At 42.2% G+C, this 18,476-nt stretch overlaps 1 protein-coding gene across 4 annotated transcripts in view; it reads left to right on the plus strand.

Moving 5' to 3' along the window:
- The window catches only part of GSK3B (glycogen synthase kinase 3 beta), a 228,490-nt gene that overhangs the window by 1,308 nt on the left and 208,706 nt on the right, over positions 1 to 18,476 (plus strand). The window lies entirely within an intron of this gene.

Consider the following 18,476-nt stretch of genomic DNA (forward strand, 5'->3'; position numbering starts at 1 on the left):
GGATTCTGGGCTGGTCAGTGGAAGAAGATCTAGACTGTCTCTAGCACTGGATGAAACAGCTCCCTTTCCCTCCCCCTCATTAACCTTGAATAGGCACACACCATGGTTTCCATTTGGGCCTGTTTAACAAAAAATATTTGTTTGGTGTGCCTTTCTGCCTCTTATCTATAACAATATTGTTGTTAGTTTGACTAGCTATTTAAAGGGAATATTTCTGTTGCAATTTGGTTTTAAAGAGCTATGTGCTGCATTTGTGTCTATGGAGCAATGGAGGGAAGGAAATGAATTACATGCACATGTGATCATTTCACACATTTGTACAGTTATATGCTTCTAAACATTTTCTGTTGTGTGATACATTGAAAAGTGGAATGTTTGCTATAAGTATGCACCCACAACTGGGGTGTGAACACTTTTTTTTGTGCAAGCTTAGCAGGAGGCTTAGAAAAGTCTATTTCCATAATATCTTGTGTTTCCGGCTCTGTTAAATGTGCTGTGAAAAAAAATTCTTGAATATGATGTATGTGAACACATTGAACTGTTAGTGAAAAAGAACATCCTGTATTTCTATCTTTCAGAAATTGAATTTTTTTTTTTTTTTTTTTTTTTTTTTTAAGGATGAGGCCTATGGCCCCATTCTTAACAGTAGTATTACATGTATATTGTAAATTGGGTAAAGTGGTTTACTATGTGCTCATCCTTGATCTCCCAGTTTATGGCATTGGGATTTTGAGGAGAATTAGAAATATATATTTAATCCTATTAATAAAAAAGATAGTGTTGGAGGAAAAAGACCCTATTGTGTGTTTCTAAAGATCAGTTACATATTTATAATCTGGAATTTGTTGATTCTTGGTTTAAATATATTCATATGCAAAGGTAACATGATCTTGCTCATCTATGTGAATAATTTTCATTCAAAGGCACTTCAGGTCCACTCTTGTAGAAATCTGGATGGCTTTATAAAAGGACCGTGAAGGTCTGATATATATCACTATTATTTAAACTGATCACTTTGAGACTTGCATTTTGATACTTACACCTGGCAAAGCTGTGTTTGTACAAATAAGCAATATGATACATGTGGAGTTTTAGTTCACTCCAAAGCTTTAGGTAATTGTGAGCTTTCAAACATTTGTCAGAAATTCTAGCATTTTCTAGTCTAAGATGCCTTCCACTGTGGTTGGAGCTTTGAAGAAAATATTGGGTTTATGGTCTGAAGTCTACCCTGTCATGTCTATATGATCAGAGTACCTGCAGTACTTATGAACATTTTGAGTAGTTAGCCCATATTAGCAACATGAGACTGTACAGTTGATTAGATATAGCAATAACACATTTCACTCTCCATTTATATGGAGAATATTGTGTGACTCCATTTTATTCTCATTCATTCTCCTTATATGAGAGTAGCAGAGGAAGCAGGAGGTGTTAATCAATATTTCTGCATGTGACTATGTGTAAAATTGACCCAGATCTAGAGCTGTCATGATCAGAAACTAAAATGGTCTTACCTAAGCTTTTCCTCTTAATTTTTGAAGGTTTGATTTGGGTCTCTCTTCCTATTTGAGGTCAAAATCTAGGAAGATGCATGCCCATAAATTGATGTAGGCTAGCAAATACGATGTTTTTATACCAAATGTATAACACAATGGAGAAGCAGAGGCCTTAACATAAAGCGCCCACAATGGTGATACCCCTCTTTCCCTCTCCCTCCCCCCCCATTGTGATCATGTCCTCCATGTCCTGTTGGTGTCTTTAAAAGGATATATAATCAGAGCACCAGAAGCAGAGGCAAGGACTGTGTGGAGTAGGAGACAGTGTCTGTTCTGGAGGACAGCAAGACTGCTGTATGCCAAAAAGGGTAACTTCTAATGGGCATCAGAATTTTGGTGGCCTCTTTGAGTATGATGAGGCAAGATTCAAATAATCAGAGTCCAGGTCTTGGAAAAGTAGGCTTTACTTTTTTAAGTGATGTTTCTAGCCATTTTGGTTGTGAAAAAAAATTCCTGTATATGACCAGGTGTATATTGATGCAGTGCTGTTTCCGAAGTCTGCAGGCAGCTCTGGTGACTCTGCCATTAATCAGAGCTTCCTAAACTGTAGCAGAGTGAAAACTGGACCTATTTTGGGTCTGTTTCACTGCTTCTATTCATAATTCTGTGAGTAGTAATGAAATTGAATGCCCAAGTAAATCTTGCTGTGTTGCTGCTGTGGAAAGCCAGGAGGAGCAGCAGCAGTCGGGCACTGTAACTAGTCTGTAGGAAGAGAGGACTCCAAAAGTGGAGGCCGTGGGAGGGCAGAGTAGCAGGAACTCTAAATACCATCACAGCATCCAGGAGGATCAGAGGTGGGAACATAGTGAATGCTCCTTTAGTTCAATAGCAGGGAGTATATGTGCTTTCCCCCTAAATTTATCAGATGCTCACTCACTACAGGCTGATTTGAAAGGATGAGTCTTGAAGTTGGATCCAGGGACTGGCATAAGATTCCCAGCACCTCTCTTTTCCCAGCCCCAGTAAAGGGAACTTGTCATTTGTGCTTCATCCTGGACAAAACCTGCTGCCCACTTCTCTGGGATAACTGTTGTAGGGATTGTGGTGTCCCAGTATTCTTTCACCAGAGGTAGAAATAGTAGATGTTGTCTTGTCAGGGTTAAGAGCATCTTCCGAGATCCACTAGATGTTTTTTTGTTTTGATTTTGAGAGCACTTATGCTTCCCTCAATTGTATATTTTTAAATTTAGTTAAGGTCAAGTGCCTTCCTCTGTGTTTACAGTTCTGTAATATTGGGTTTGCAAACTTCTTCTGTGCAAAAAAAATTTTTTTGTGTGTTCTTTAAAAAGACATACTGGTTGGGCCTGTACTAGTTCCTAGGAATGAATTGAGGGCAATATAAAAAAAATGTTAGATGTATTTGTCATTTTGAAAGGTCTAGCTGTGATCTTAATCACATTTAAAAGATAAATGTTAGTTGGATTTGTAAGTTTATATTTAAACATTCAACTAATAACTTCTGGGTTGCTGTTTAAATTTGATGCTTGCCAGTAAAATCTGCTGAAATTGAGGTATGGAGCTTACCATGGCTTAGTGCTGCACCTAGTTGTTTTATACTTGGAAATGATGTACAACTGGAAGCAAACGGGAGAAATTGTCCTGAAAATGAAGTGTGGTCTTGCAACACACAACAATAAAATGCACCTCTTCATAAAAATACAACTCTTAAATGGGAAAACTCACAACTTGCAAACTTAAACAGTAAACTTTTTAATGACTGTGAAACTGACTGCTGTTGATTATGAAAGACAGTGTTTTAAAGAACATGTAGGACTTGCTACACTTAAATACTTTTAATACTGCTGTCTTCAAACTGTTACTTTGTCTCTGCCTGCAGCCCTTCATAACAGGCTAATTCTCAAGGGGTGCAATAAACTTTTCACTGCATGTGTAAATGTCATATACATGTAATAGAATTACTTGTAATTTTTCATAAAAACAATTTTAGTGAGTGCTGTACAGCTACTCATCTTAGGTTAAATGCCCAAATCTAGCTATTTTCTTGCATAATGTGTGTAAGTTCATGGCCTCTTGAATTTTCATAATTTAGACTATGTAGGAATTAATTCTGTGATTTGCTGAAAGAATTTTGCCCCAACAGCAAACTTGCCTTTGTTCACGTTCATTGTTTCAACTACTTACTTAAATGTAGTGCGTTTTTTTTTTCATATGGAAGGATCCAAAAGTGCACAAGAAGCTCTAATATGTGTGAGTACATATTACTCCAGTGCTGAAATGCAGTCACATACAAAGTGGAATATAGCAGCAGCTTGACAGTTGCACAGCCTATTAGTTTAGGATAGTAATGATATCAAAATAAATCTGTACAAAAGGTTTTTGGGTAGGAGGCAACAACTTGGTAAAAAGCTTAAGATAAATGACACCCCTCTTCTCCTCCTTACCCCCCCAATAAAAAAGCTATACTAGCTGAAAAGAAATGATCTTCTCTCTCCAGAGGCTGCTGAGAGTTGTGTGGGTTTTAGCAACCCTATCCCTTGACCAGATTTTTGGCTACTTCTGGGAGGGGGAGTTTCCTCTACACAAAAATTGGAAAAAATTACTTGACTCCATACTAGGGTGAAAAATGCCTTTGTATTGTCATGCCCCAAATCCACACTCCTGCAGTTTCAAAAAGGGAATATAACAGCTGTGTGGTGTATCTATATCTCCAATCAATTTCGTATTTATACTTTTAAAAAAAAATGTTACTAGGGCTAGTTGAATAGAACAGAAATTTATCTTTTAGTTAATAAAAAAAAAGATTTATCAGTCTTCATGAATGCCAGTGAAATTTATCAAATAACTGCTGAACACAATTCAACCAATCCTTTTTACTTCATCTCCTGCCCCTGATACACCTTCTTTCCCTTTCCAGCTTCACTGGTTTGGTTGGTTGGGGTTGTTTTCTTCCTTGTGATATATATCATGGTGTATCTTTTCCTGAGGTGTCTTTTTTTGTTGTTGTTCTTTTCTCTGCCTTAGCTTCCTTGATGTATGTTCACACTTTTCCCCTGTCTCATTGCATCTTTTCCTCCCATCCACCCAAGCAATATACCCTCTTGATACTGTATTTTCCCATCATCCCATCAATCTTGTCCTCTTTCTCTTCCACCAACCATTAGATCACCTCACATACCAGTGTGTGAACCCACACATTGAACTTAGAAACTTTACCTGTCTACATTCTGCCTGGTTCTAGTTAGTGATTCTGTTTCCTTGCCTTTAATTAGGAGGTCACAGGATGTGCTACAATATCATTCCTGCACCTGTGGTGGTGGTTATAGGTTCTGCAGAACTTGAGATTTCTTTTTTCAAACTAACATCTGTAGTCTATATTGATGAAGAAAGCCTTTGAAAATGTAAACTGATACAGGACTTAGGGATGCAAAATATTAAACTGTTAACTGGTAAGCATTAGTCTTACTGCTAACCTACCCTAACCGTTAACCCCCAGCCCTGGGCTGGCTGGAGCAGTCCTGTCCCCTCTACCTTTAACCGGTGTAATTTTTACTTGTTAATGTGACAGGCATACAACACCAATTATAGGTGAGAGAATCATCCTTGCCACATCTTTTGGTTATTTCCCCAGCCTACCAGCATCACCTCAGTGTTGTCAGGATTAAACATCAATCTCTCATCCATATGCCAGTCACCCTGAGAAACGGTGCCATGTGTTCAGCAGCACTGTTTGGGTAGCGTATGATAGAGTTGTGTTGTCATCATGGTCCCACACACATCGAACAGGCGAGATTAAATGGATCCCTGCACAACTTCACATGTTAGGGCTTGCCTACACTGGCAATTTACAGTGTTGCAGCTTTCTCGCTCAGGGGTGTGAAAAAACAACACCCCCCTGAGTGCAGCAAGTTTCAGTGCTGGAAAGCACTAGTGTAGACAGTGCACCAGTGCTGGGAGCCGCGCCCCTCGTGGAGGTGGTATTTTAGAGCTCTGGGAGAGCTCTCTCCCAGTGCTCTGTCACGACTACACAAGCCACGTTAAAGCGCTGCCATGGCTTTAGCGTTGCCAGTATAGACTAGCCCTTTGTTTTTTTTCCTTCAGTGCACTATCTCCCTACACCACCTTCTGAGAATACTTTAGTCAAGAAAGAACAGAGCCACTCTAGAATAGCACTTTTAATCAGTGATGATCAAAGCATTTTGACAGGTCTAACAATATTAGCATGGGCACTTAGGCTATGTCTACACTAGAACGTTTGTTGGTTGGGATGTGAAAAAAAGCCTGTTGTGGTGGTTTAATTATGCCAGCGGCAGAGTTCTCTCCCGTTGGCATAGAGCAGCTACACAGGAGACTAACAGTGGCACAGATTGTGTGATGAAGTAGTCCCAACATCTGTAGTATCATAGTGCGCATCTTAAGCCTAAACTTGACTGAGGACCTAGCATGGCAGATCTTAAATCACCCAACGCCAGTGGCCCAGCAGACTCAATCTGTATCCGTTTCAGAAAGATGTTTTCTTAAGTTTTTGCACTGGTAGCATGGAGTTTGCTTTACTGAAGGAACTCTACTATGGAATTCAGGAGCATTTGGGTATTTACAGTAAAAAGCTAACTCTGGGCCCTAATGTCACAGAAACAAGTACTTTGTTTCCAAGACAGGTGATTTGCTCACTCAGTTCTGTTTGTGAGTCTATACATTCTCACAGAGATTTATAGGGCAGAATGTAATTATGAGCAAGTTGTAGCAATTCTGTTTTGCCAGCTATAGTAACCATAGTAATCCTATTGAATGTACAAAGTTATGTATTTCTTGCCAGTATTACTGTAAAGTGTGACTTGAACTTAAATACATAAATATTGTGGGCTAATTCTTCAATTAAATAATCATCAGGGAGAGGGGACAAGGGGAACAATGTTGCTATTTAACTTTTTGGATCAGGTAACTTCTGTTGACTTTGGTTTTGCATTTGGAAACAGATCTTAGGCTTAAGAGTTCAGAGAATTAAGTGGTGTATGTAAATAGATGCTCTGGTTGTTTCCAGTCATCTGGCCAAATTTGGAGAGAGCCTTCTGCCAGAAGCTCTGGACTAGCAGAAGTGCTATCTGGGCAAGAACAAGTGTTGGATTTTATGTCTGCTATCTGGACTAGGACAACAGAGGAAGTTAGGGTAGGCTGAGTGGTATTAGGCACATCACTATTAAGCTGTTGGCCCAAAATGAGGGGGAATGGTCTTAATAAATATCAACTAGGTAAGTAATGTCTTGAAAAGAGCATGGGCTCAGGGAGAAGTGCGCTGCTGAGCATGCATGAAGCTGAGCCTCTGCTTGGAGATGTCAGTTCTTTGGTCCGATGTCTGGTGACTTAGGAGAGGAGAGTTTGAGTGTGGGCTTTGAAGTTATAACCAGAAAGGAAGCAACAGTTTAATTTTCCAGTCAAGATGGAGTAGGCTCTTTTAGAGCTGCAACTGCTACTACTACAGGATTTGTTTGTTCTGATTTTTAGTGGGAGTGTAATGCTTACAAGTTGTAGGCCTTGGCCCTGTAGTTCAAAGGCAGTATCTTAGGCCAGAAAAGCAAGCAATAATTTAATTTTCCAACCAGGCCAAGTGTCGTGTGGTAAAATAAACAGTAATCTGATTATTTGCTGCTGCAAAGCATACTTTGATTTGTTTTTAGGAGGGAGATGACTTCTCGCCAATACTTAACTGCTGTTGCTAGAGCCAGTCCATTTAATTTCCTTGACTTACACACTATTATAAACACACTTATATACAGTCTATATATACATATACATGGACTCCATGGAGTCCAACTAGAACAAAACATTAACAAATGTCTGAAACATATCAAACCATTCTATGTGGTGCGGTTATTTTTTGAGTGAGTATGAGTTGGTTTGAATCCATCAGCCCAAATCACTAGAGAGAGTTTGCTTGTGGACTAAGTAAACATGAATCACTTAGCACAGCTGTGAATGTTAGTCAAGGGAAAACTTAGCCATAAACACACTTTCTAAAATTTATGGACAAATATATAGCCATATCAGAGATTTTTTTTTTTTTTATTTTTTTTTTTTTTTGTAACTTGCTGAAAGCATAAGAAGCTTTCTGATAAGGGCATCCCTTGGAAAGTGAGCATAAAACGTTTAGTATGGTTTCATTATGTCTACATTGCTGATCACCTGAAATTTGTGGATGCAGAAAGTCATTTTGTTCATAAGAAACTTCTATAAGTATATTGTTCTATAAAGTGTAACACACAAGAAGCAATGTTTGTTACCATATAGAACACCACATCTGCCATTGCCAAGTATAATTTCAGTTTTAGCGACTTCACAATGTCAAAAATCGCATTAATCTTGGATTAAACAGATAAACACTCATGGAGCGAGAGCCTTCGGAAGCAATTACGAAGTGTTGTAGGGAAGCGTCTTAAAAAGGCATATAGAAAGCTAGGTTTATTATTGTACTTGCTGATGGATTCACTGGGGTGCGTGTAGCTGAGCAAGAGTCTGTGTGTACATCAAGTCTGTGCAGTGTGGGGAAGCTTGTACTCTTTACTGAGGTAGTAGACTTGGAATCTAGGACAGCTGATGGTATCACAGTAGAATTAAAAACAGCTTTGGGAATTGTGAGGATCAAGACAGAAAAATGAAAACATTGTTCACTATATTGAATTCAACGTTTAGCTTGTGATTCTGGATCTCAAAAATTATCAAAAGCATGCATTTATTTTGAGATGCATTCAAATATTGCTACTTAAGTGACCAGGAGGTGGCAATTGGAATCTGTTTGAGGCATCTGCCTTGTTTGCTGGGTTGGTTGTCAGACCACAGTGATAAAGGCAATGACCAAAAATTATCATTTTGCTGTTGCTCATCTAGACGATATTGCAGAAACCAAGTAGGGTTGATGTAGCCCAAATAGAAAAATTCCTTAAGGAAATCAAGACAGGGAATTTTGTGGGCCCGTTATATTTCATAATGGACACAAACGCCAGTATGACTAAAGCTTACTTTCAAGGCAAGAATCTCCTTTGAGGCTCTGGGAAGGCTCAGAATTGCTATGCTGGAACTTATAGCAATAAAAGACAGTCCTAGCCGTTGCTCTTCAGGATGGCAGACCCTGCCAGAGCAACAGCAGGAGAGGTATGTGTGCAAGTTTTAAATCTTTGATGATTAATACCCCCCACAAGTCGCCTTTCAAGATCCATAGTTCCTGCACATGCCTATCACAACATATAGTATGCCTCATCCAGTGCACAAAATGTCCCAGTAACAACTTTGTGGGTCAAGCAAAACACTTACTATGCTATGGAATGAACATGCACAGAAAAATAAGACCCAAGCACTATATCACCTGTGGGCGAACATTTTTCACAAAGTGCGCCAGATCTCTCAGTTTTTGTCCTCAAAAGAAATCCTCATAACCAAAAGATGAGCCTGGGAGTTTAAGTTCATAGCTTTGTTAAACACTAAAAATCATGGACTTCATGATTCATTAAGATGCTGGATTAATGGCTTATTACAACAATCTACAACCCTACCCTCCTTTGCTCTGTGACTGCAGAGATGTTAACTACCCACATCATCTTGAATAGTCTCTTACAACATGTTAATTCCTTATGCTAAACAAGCTGTTCAACCTTGTCGTTAGCTATGACACTCTGAGTACCTTTCCCAGTTCTGAAGAACTCCGCAAGCTAGAAAGTATCTCTTTTTCACAGACAGAAGTTGGTCCAATAAAAAGTATTATCTCACACAATTGAAGTTATAAGCAGTTTAAAAAAAGATTTAGTGTATATGTGGGCTTAAAAAAATTGTAAATTTTATAACTGTCTGCAAGCACTTTGGAATGAAATAATAATTGTATATCTGCTAGAAGACAGAGTTTAAATTCTGTGGATTTTCCAAGATTTATTTGCATGACTTCATAGTGCAGTGGGTGCTGTTTTAACTTTTTAAAAATAAAATGCAAACCCTACATTAATTGAATGATACATTTACCAATTCAATCGCCAAGAGTCAGGAAAGGAAAAAGCTAAAGTTAACAATATTAATTTCCCCATTTTAGCCATATGATATGAGGTATAATGACCAAACTTGTAAGTTAGACTCTTGTACGTTTTTTTTTTTTGTAAATCTTATGTGTATTGTTGTAGAATTATTTCAATCAAAGCCGTAGCTCTTTTCTTTCCTGACTTTTGGGTGTGGTAATTTGTATCCTTCATTGTGCATTAATATAGGCTTTTCCGAATTCATTTTCAAGCAAGCCCATGGAATCCTTCCCTGGAGGAGCTTAGAAGCTAGTTTTGCAGTTTGCAGAATTAAAACACTGGTGTATAACACCACTTTCCTGCCTGATTCTGGCCATGAAAATTATTGTGATGGAGCATGATGTATTTTTTGTGGTGGAGGTGGTGGTGGTTTGTCTTTCTCAAAGTTCTTCTGTGGGTCTGTGCTTCCCAATTTGTTCTCACACCTAAGGATAACTGTCTGTCTAGCAGCAGCCACATTGGCATAAAAATGCTTTACACATGGAACCAGCTGCAAAGAGACTCTGAGACGGTCATGTGATTATACTCGGTTTTCTTCTGCAGTCCTTCCAAATGCTGTTGCTGACCCTGTTGAGAACAAAAGAAAAGCAGGTGGAGATAGAGCAAAAGGACAGGATGAAGAGAAAAGGAAGACTGAGGACAAAGGAGATGGAAGAGACACAGATGAGGGGAGGAAACGACAAAAGGACAGATATAATGACAGTGGCCTTAATGCTAGCAACCCAGAATCTTTTTCTGAGAAATAGATCAAATTTTAAGTGAGCATCCGAAATGTGTATTTTAATAGTACACTAGATTATCACATAGAAATCTCACGGAAGTCTTTGAGAGAGGGTGGGGAAGTGACTTTCAAAAACACCTGCTTGTGCTGTTAGTGTTCAGACACCATTTACTCTCAGTCTAATATCCTGAGGCTGTGAATTAATGTGGCTGTATGTCACAGAGTTAATGTTGCTTAATTCTGCTGCAAGATTAAATGTTGGTGTGTGCAGTAAGGCTGGAATGGGGTTAACTCTAGAAATTATCCCTTTTTTGCCCTTGCAAATTTCCCAGTCTGAAGAACCCTCCCCACCTGGGGAGAGCGGGGGGATGGAATATGGTAAAAATCCCATTGCTTCACATTTCATTTAATATAAATTTTTACTTCACTATTCACTTTGTAAGCATATTTGTTCTCATGCATAACAAGGCACGTGTATTGTCCAAAATGGAAATCTTGCAGTTCTACAAGTAGTGTCCCTATAGGTGCTCCACTTCAGGTGTGCATGTGCCTCTTTGAACCCTTGATCAGAGATTTTCAGTTAGCAGTGTCTGGTCCATGCATGCGCTCTATATGATCTCGTGCCACACTCTGAATGCATATAGGGCTGCACGGGCAAACTGCCTTTCAGTTCCTTCTCTAGTGCCTCGGCCTGAGACTCAGCTCTAGTGTATCTGCCTTGTGCGTGTATCAGTGTGTTTTGTAGTTGTTGTTTAGTTAGTGTTAATTGTTGTGAGTGTAGAATTAGCTATGTAGGTGTGAAGGATTCCGTTTTTACTTTCCCTTTTCCCCCCTCTCTTTTTCTAAGGAGTTTATTTGGTCTGGTTAGGCATGCCTGGCTTGTCAGCTTTCAAACGCCACCTCTCTTGTCGGGAGGCTATCCCAATCAGCGACAGCCGCTCTACTTGCATTCATTGTTTGGGACAGTCCTACGTCTCCCCCATAGTGAAATTTTCGCCTGGCTCTAAAATCCTGCGCTTGGAAGACTCAGGAGGCCAAACTGAAGCTGCTTCTGATGGAGTGCTCCTTTCAACCTGCTTCCAAGTCATCTCATGAGACATGTCCCCTCCCTCCAGACAGATCCAGTGCCCCTTCGCCTAATGTCTTGCCTAAGAACAACTCGGGGAAGGCTCCAAAGAAGAGGAGTACACTTTCCCACCACAAGGACCGGCTCCTAAGAAGTCCTGATATCCTGCTAAGTCTGTGGTATCAGAGGCCTCGACCTCTCAACTCGGTACCATGGAGGCAAAAGACTGTTCATCCGGTACTGGTGGAGCAGGGAAATCCTAGAGTGCTTTGGAGAAATATGGTTCTGGCAGGGCCCCAGTATTGTCCATCTCCAGGTCGGCACTGTCTGTTTTAGACTTAATGGTGTCTTGCCACTCAGCTCCATCAGTACTTCAAAATTGAAGCACACACTTTCAGCCCTGGCACCTACATGCTCCAAACCAGTGGTACTACCCAAGTCAATTGCTGTGTCGGTACCAACTCACTTGGTACTGGAGGAATTCTGTTACTCCAGGGACTTGGAGTTCCCATTGCTTCTGGGTACTAAAAACCCCTCGGTAATGAGACCCCGGTCTCTGGATTACCAGTGCTTATCAGTACCACCAGATTCTCTGCTTTTTTTCTACTGGAGGCCCCACTGGAGGACATTGAGGAGGATAAAGCAGACATTGTCAGTCTCCTCCTTATCAGTGCAGGGTTCCCCTCCACTTCATTACAGGAACCCAAACTTGGGCAAGGCCCGTTGCCCACGTTGGGGAGGGTGGGATCAGTGCTGGGTACCATCCCCTCTCCTGTCTATGGGTCTCCCCACTGGTCATAGTGAGATCCTTGGGTGGTGTATGAGCAGCAATTTGCCAGGTCTCCGGTCCATTTTACCAAGGAAGGGTCACACAGTCTCCTCCACCAAAACCTCAACATGAGGAGCCCCTTTGAGGAGCTGGAGCCTAAGGCAGACAAACCTCTGTTTCATCTAAGAGGCAGTCATGCCTCCACCACTGTCAGTGGCTGACTATTTTAATCAATTTCTTATACTTCCTGAGGAGGTTTAAAAACGCACATCACAAGCTCCTGGACATTTTGCAATCAATGACACCCACCCGGCTTGTGCTACCCATTAATGAAATGCTCCTGGATCCAGAAAAGACTGTCTGGCAAACTCTTGTCATCATCCCGCTAACTTGTAAATGGGTGGATAAGAAATATTGCGTTACCCCCAGGGACTCAGAATTTCTCCTCTTCCCCCCACCCCTGCACCTCATTCCTTGGTGGTGAATGCTGTAAATGAGTGGCGTAAACATCATTATTGCAGGTCTACTCCTTGTGACAAGGACTAGATAAGGCTAGATCTGTTTGGACGGAAGATCTAGTCATCTACAACCCTCCAATTTTGGATCACAGACTTTCAGGCAATCATGGCCAAGTATGTCTGCATGAATTACAAGTTTGCATCCTTTACTGAAAATCTTCCATGGGAACATAGAGAACACTCCAGGCCATCATTAAAGGGAGGGTCAGTTATTAGCCAGAACCTCACTCTAAGTGTCCTTGGATGCTGCGGACATTGTCACTAGATCCATCTCCACAGCAGTTGTGGTGCAAAAGGTGTCGTCTCTACTTGTCAAGATTCCTGAAGTTGGTTTAGAGCAGGGGTCTCAAACTCAAATGACCATGAGGGCCTCATGAGGATTAGAACATTGGCCCGAGGGCCACATTACTGACACCCCCACCTCCCCGCCCCCACTCCACCCCTTCCATGAGGTCCTGCCTCTTCCCACCCCTTCCCTGCCCCCATTCCAACCCCTTCCCCGAAATCCCCACCCCAACTCTGCCCCCTCCCTGCCCCCAGGGGGTGCAAGAGGGGTGTGGGGTGTGGTGGGGGCTCAGGGCAGGGAGTTGGGATGCAGGAGGGGTGTGGGGTGAGGCAGGGGGTCGGGGCAGAGTGTTTGGCTGCAGGAGCAGTTCGGGGGGCAGGATCTGGCCCAGCACGTACCGGGGGCAGGCCAGGCTCCCTACCTGTCTGCCCTGCCCCTGCAAGAGGCTGGAACATGGGGAAGGGGAGGCAGAGGGGCTGTGCGTTTCTGTTGCTTGAGGCACCACCTCCAGCAGCTGCTGGGGGCGCTGCCTAAAGTAACAGCCACACACAGCCCCTCTGCCCCCCCTTCCTCATGTTCCAGCCTCTTCCCGGAGCTTCGCAGGGCAGGCAGGGAGCCTGCCCTGCTCCCGGTGCATGTCTGGCCGCTTTGGTAAACACTAGGGGAGGGCGGGTGGGGAGCTGCGAGGGGCTCGTGGGCCGCAGAAAATCACCCCGCAGGCCGCATGTTTGAGACCCCTGGTTTAGAGTACAGTTGAGGATGTCCTGTTTTGATAATCAGAAGCTCTTCTCAGGAACTAAGAATGAGGTCCTGCACATGCTGAAGGACAGCTCTTTATATACAGCTCTACAAACGAGGAAATGAAGCAGGTCTCAGACTTTCCAGAAATGGTGCCTGGGTCATGGGTTTTCACAGAACCACCGAATCTGATAGAAAAAGACAGAGATTCCAGAGGAAAAGAGCTCTCTGCCCTCTTTCAACTAGCTCCCAGTCACCATCGGAACAGTAATTTTGACAGTTGGTCAAGGGCTTGACTCCTCCTCCCTTGCCTCTAGTTTGTACGCTGCAACCTTTTGCCCACCTCCCTTCTTTTGGAGATTGTCTTTCCCATTTCCAACAGGCCTGGTGATGTATTGCAACATACAAGTAAGCTATGGATCTAACACCAGGCTATACTATCCACTTCACATCCCCCTCCTCCCCCTTTAGGGACCCCTTTCATAATACTACAGTGAATCAAGAAGTACACTCCCTCCTTTGTTTAAGAGCAACAGACTAGGTCCCATCCCCTTCCCCAGAGGGACAGGGTTTTATGTAAAGTATTTTCTCATGCTAAAGAAGGATAGATGGTGGAGAGGTGTCTTGGATCTAAGACAACTGAACAAATTTGTAAATTCCCAGAAGTTCCAGATGGTGACTCTGACAGCTATAGTCCCTTCTCTAGAGGCAGAAGACTGACTTTTGGTTCTCAACGTACAGGATAAGTATTTTCCGATAGTGATGCATCCTGCACACAGGAAACACTGCCCTTCATTGTGGGCCAAGATCACTTTCAATACCGAGTACTTCCTTCGCCCTCTCTTTGGCCCCAAGAGTGTCCTTCGAGATTTTAGAGTTAGTGGCTGCTTACCTTCGTCAAAAAGCAATTTTAGTGTTCCCATATCTTGATGACTGGTTACTCAAGGGCTGATCTTATGAAGCAGTTCTAATTTCCATCCAGTCAGCTTGCTCTCTTCCAGGAGTTGGGTCTCCAGCTAAACAGGAAGTTCGAGTTAGCCCCTGTAAAGAGAATATAGTTCATAGGGGCATATTTGGATTTGTTAGCAATCAGGGCCTTCCTTCCCACAGACCGATTCTTAACTTTGTTGAATCGGTTGGGACAGTGGAAACCCCCATACTACAGTAAGGAACCGTTTGCAGCTCCTGGGTCATATGGCAGCTTGTATCTTCGTGACATGCAAGATTATGCCTCCATTGCTTTCAGGGCTAGTTCAAGAGGACCTATTCCTCAACCAGAAGAGCGTGGATAAACATGTTATGGTTTTCCTCAAGGTGAAGAACTCCCTGAATTGGTGGAAAGATCAATGGAGTGTCTGCGTGGGCATCCCTTTCCTCCGCCCAGCTCCAACAGTAACTATGACAACAGATGCATCACTGTTTGGGTGAGGAGCACACCTTAATACACTCACAACTCAGGGCAGATGGTCCATCTCAGGAAACTGGTCTCCATATCAACTTGTTGGAACTTAGGGCACTCAGGAATGCCTGCCTTCAGTTTCTACTCCTCATCAAGGGCAAATTAATCAGAATCATGATGGACAATGTGGCTTGCATGTTCTATATCAACAAGTAGGGAGGAGCAAGATCCCCCATGCTGTATGCCAATGCCATGAAGTTATAGAACTGGCATATAGCTCAGCAGATTCAGATCTCCAGTGATTTACTTTTGTGGAGTTTAGAATGTCACAACCAATATGCTCATCAGGTGCTTCCCCCAGTACTACAAATGGGAGTTGCATGCTCAAATCCTTCATAGGATGTTCATAATTTTCAAGCACAAGGTCCTCTCTATGGCTGCACCCAAGGTTCTTATCTAAGGTGCTGTTGGATTTCCATCTTTACTGGTAGATGAATAGACTGTTGTTTTTCCCCTAGAGCACATAAATATCAGTGGGAGACTTTCCTTCATACTTTAGATATACAGTGGGTGTTGGGCTTTTATCTGGATAGGACTGAGCAATTTCAGAAATCACATGGACTTCATCACTATTGCATATAGATCACTGGTGCCTGCAATTTCTTTGCAGAGACTGTCGAGATGGATCTGAGTGGATTGCTGCTTGCTGTGATGCAGCTGATGCCTTGCTTCCCCCGAAGGATTTTGTCACATTATACAAAATTGCAAGCAACTTCCACTGCGTTACTTAAAAACTTTCCAGTGTCTGAGAGATGCAGAGCTGCTACACAGGCTTCAGTGAATACATTTTCTAAACGCTGTGCCTTGGTCCGTGCTATCAGATCAGATGTGGCACTTCATTCTGCTCTACTGTATTCAGTCTTCACCTTGATTCCGAAGTTCCCTCCTCACTGTGAGGATACCGCTTGGGAGTCACCTTAAGTGGCGCACTCATAGGGACTATTTGAAGAAGAAAAGGTTACTCAGCTCATGTGGTAAATGTGGTTCTTCAAGGTATGCCCACTAATGGTACTCCACTACATGCCCTCCTTCCCCTCTGCTTCAGATTGTTCTTGTTGGGCATTTGGATAGAGAAGGAACTTTCAGGCGGTTCACCTGCGCAGCCCTGTATACCCTAGGAGCTTGCCACCAGATTTTGTAGAGCACATGTGCAGGCTGAACAGACACTGCTAACAGAAAATCTCTAATCAAGGACTCTGGAGGTGCATGAACACCTAAAGTGTTCCCCATCGGGGGACACATCTCGAAGAACCACAGTTAGTGCACGAGGTGAGTAGTAACCTTTTCCGCTGTAAGTAAAGCACAAGAAAGTTAAGTTCTCAGTCTGCCAAGGTTGTGGTGGTAAATCAAAAGAAACAAGCCAGTTTTTCTTTTTTTTTCTTTTTTCCTTTTTTAGTTTATCACTGACACATTTTACATGACCACAACTTATTTGGAAGATTTTTGATACTTGAAACATTAGGTTCCAGTATCGATCTGTGACTGAAAAACTAACATTTCTTAAAAAACATAAAAGGGAAGTGATTTGAGGTTTTTGTTAGAAAACAATAAAAATCATGGAATTGTCTAGAAACTAGAGGTGAAGGGGAATGTGTGAAATCTTACATTAGATGCTGATGAGGGGGCAGTGAATGGAGTTATGAACTGTTAGGGTTTGATTTGGTACAGTGTAGAAAGGTGGGTTGGCGGCATTTGATGTGTTATGAAGCAAAGGTGCCTAGTTCATGTAACTTTTTTCACTCTTCACAGTGTTGAATTCAGTAGGTGACGCTTCTCATTCTGTCTGTAGCAAACGTGAAACCTGCTGATACGGAAAACATGTGATGAACCTCTAATGATTACTAACAGTCACTTCAGTCCCGTCAGTTGTTTCTCATCACTGCCTTCAACTTTATGATTTGGACAAATCTATGATGATCATAAAGTTGAAAGAAGTGATGAGAAACAACTGACTGGACTGAAGTGATTGTTAGTAATCATTAGAGGTTCATCACATGTTTTTTGTATCAGCAGGTTTCACATTTGCTACAGATAGAATGAGAAGCATCACCTCTTCTATAGTTTCCACAGACTATCTGGTTGGTTGTTAAAAATGAGGGGGCCATGGTCCGTCAGTTCTCAGATGCTATGAGAAATGGAGCAGGATGATTTTGTTAAGCAATGCTGACTTTAGCATTTGAGTGTTGTTACTAAGGGCTCGTCTACACTGGCAATTTATATCGACATCGCTACGTCTCACAGGGGTGTGAAAAATCCACACTTCTGAGAGAGAGAGAGCCATGCAAGCCTAATCCTCCAGCATAGAGAGTACTAGGTTGAGGGAAGAATTCTTCTCTTTAACTAGCTATGGTCTCTTTGGGTGGTGGATTACCTATGCTTATCAGAGAACCCCTCCTGTTGGCATAGGTAGTGTCTACATTGAAGCGTTGCAGCTGTACCGCTGTAAGTATAGAGAGATCCCATGGGTATGTTTCCACTACAGACATTATAGTGGCGTAGATGCAACTACACCACTGTAGTGTAGATATTACAGTGATGAAAGAGGTTTTTTGATTGCTGTAGTAAATCTATCCCCTTGAGAAGTAGTAGCTAGTTTGATGGAAGAATTCATCTGTCAGCCTAGCAGTGTCTACACCAGAGCTTAAGTCGACTTAACTACCTCTTTCAGGGGGGTGAATTTTTCACATCTCTGAGCAATCTAAGTAGGTCAGCCTACATTTTAGGTGTAGACCAGGCCTGAGAGTCTGGAGTGTCTGTTTGTAGAATGCAGTGAAGTAGGCTGGTAGAATTGCAAATTCATTTTCACATCTGACTTCTGCTGCCTCATGTAATGTTAACAAAAATCTCTCCCTTTGTACAATGGGAAAGGAAACACTGAGGGGTGAGCATCCCAAGGTGCCCTTTGAACTTATGCCAGCAGAGAAGGAAGTAGTGTGGTGGAGTCCACACAACTGATCCTTTTAAAAGGACATCAGCCATGAAACTGCCAACAAATTGACTTGTCAGGACAGAATTGAAAGGGCTTGCTTAAAGGGAAACCATAAACTTAGGCATCTTCCTTTGTTCTTGAACTTATTTACCTAGAACTCTTTTTAAGAGGGGGAAACCCAAGATTACTGTATCTAAAATATTAGAGCAGGGGTTCTCAAACTTCATTGCACTGCAGCCTCCTTCTGACAACAAATAATACTACGCGACCCCAAGAGGGGGAGCCAAAGCCTGAGCCCACCCGAGCTCCGCTGTCCTGGGTAGGGGAGTCAAAGCCAGAGCCTGAGCTCCACTGCCCCGGGTGGGGGGAGGGGGAGGAAAAGCTGAAACCCAAGGACTTCAGACCCAAGCAGAGGGCTTGTA

Source organism: Trachemys scripta, chromosome 1, assembly GCF_013100865.1.
Source record: "Trachemys scripta elegans isolate TJP31775 chromosome 1, CAS_Tse_1.0, whole genome shotgun sequence".
Classification (NCBI taxonomy): domain Eukaryota; kingdom Metazoa; phylum Chordata; order Testudines; family Emydidae; genus Trachemys; species Trachemys scripta.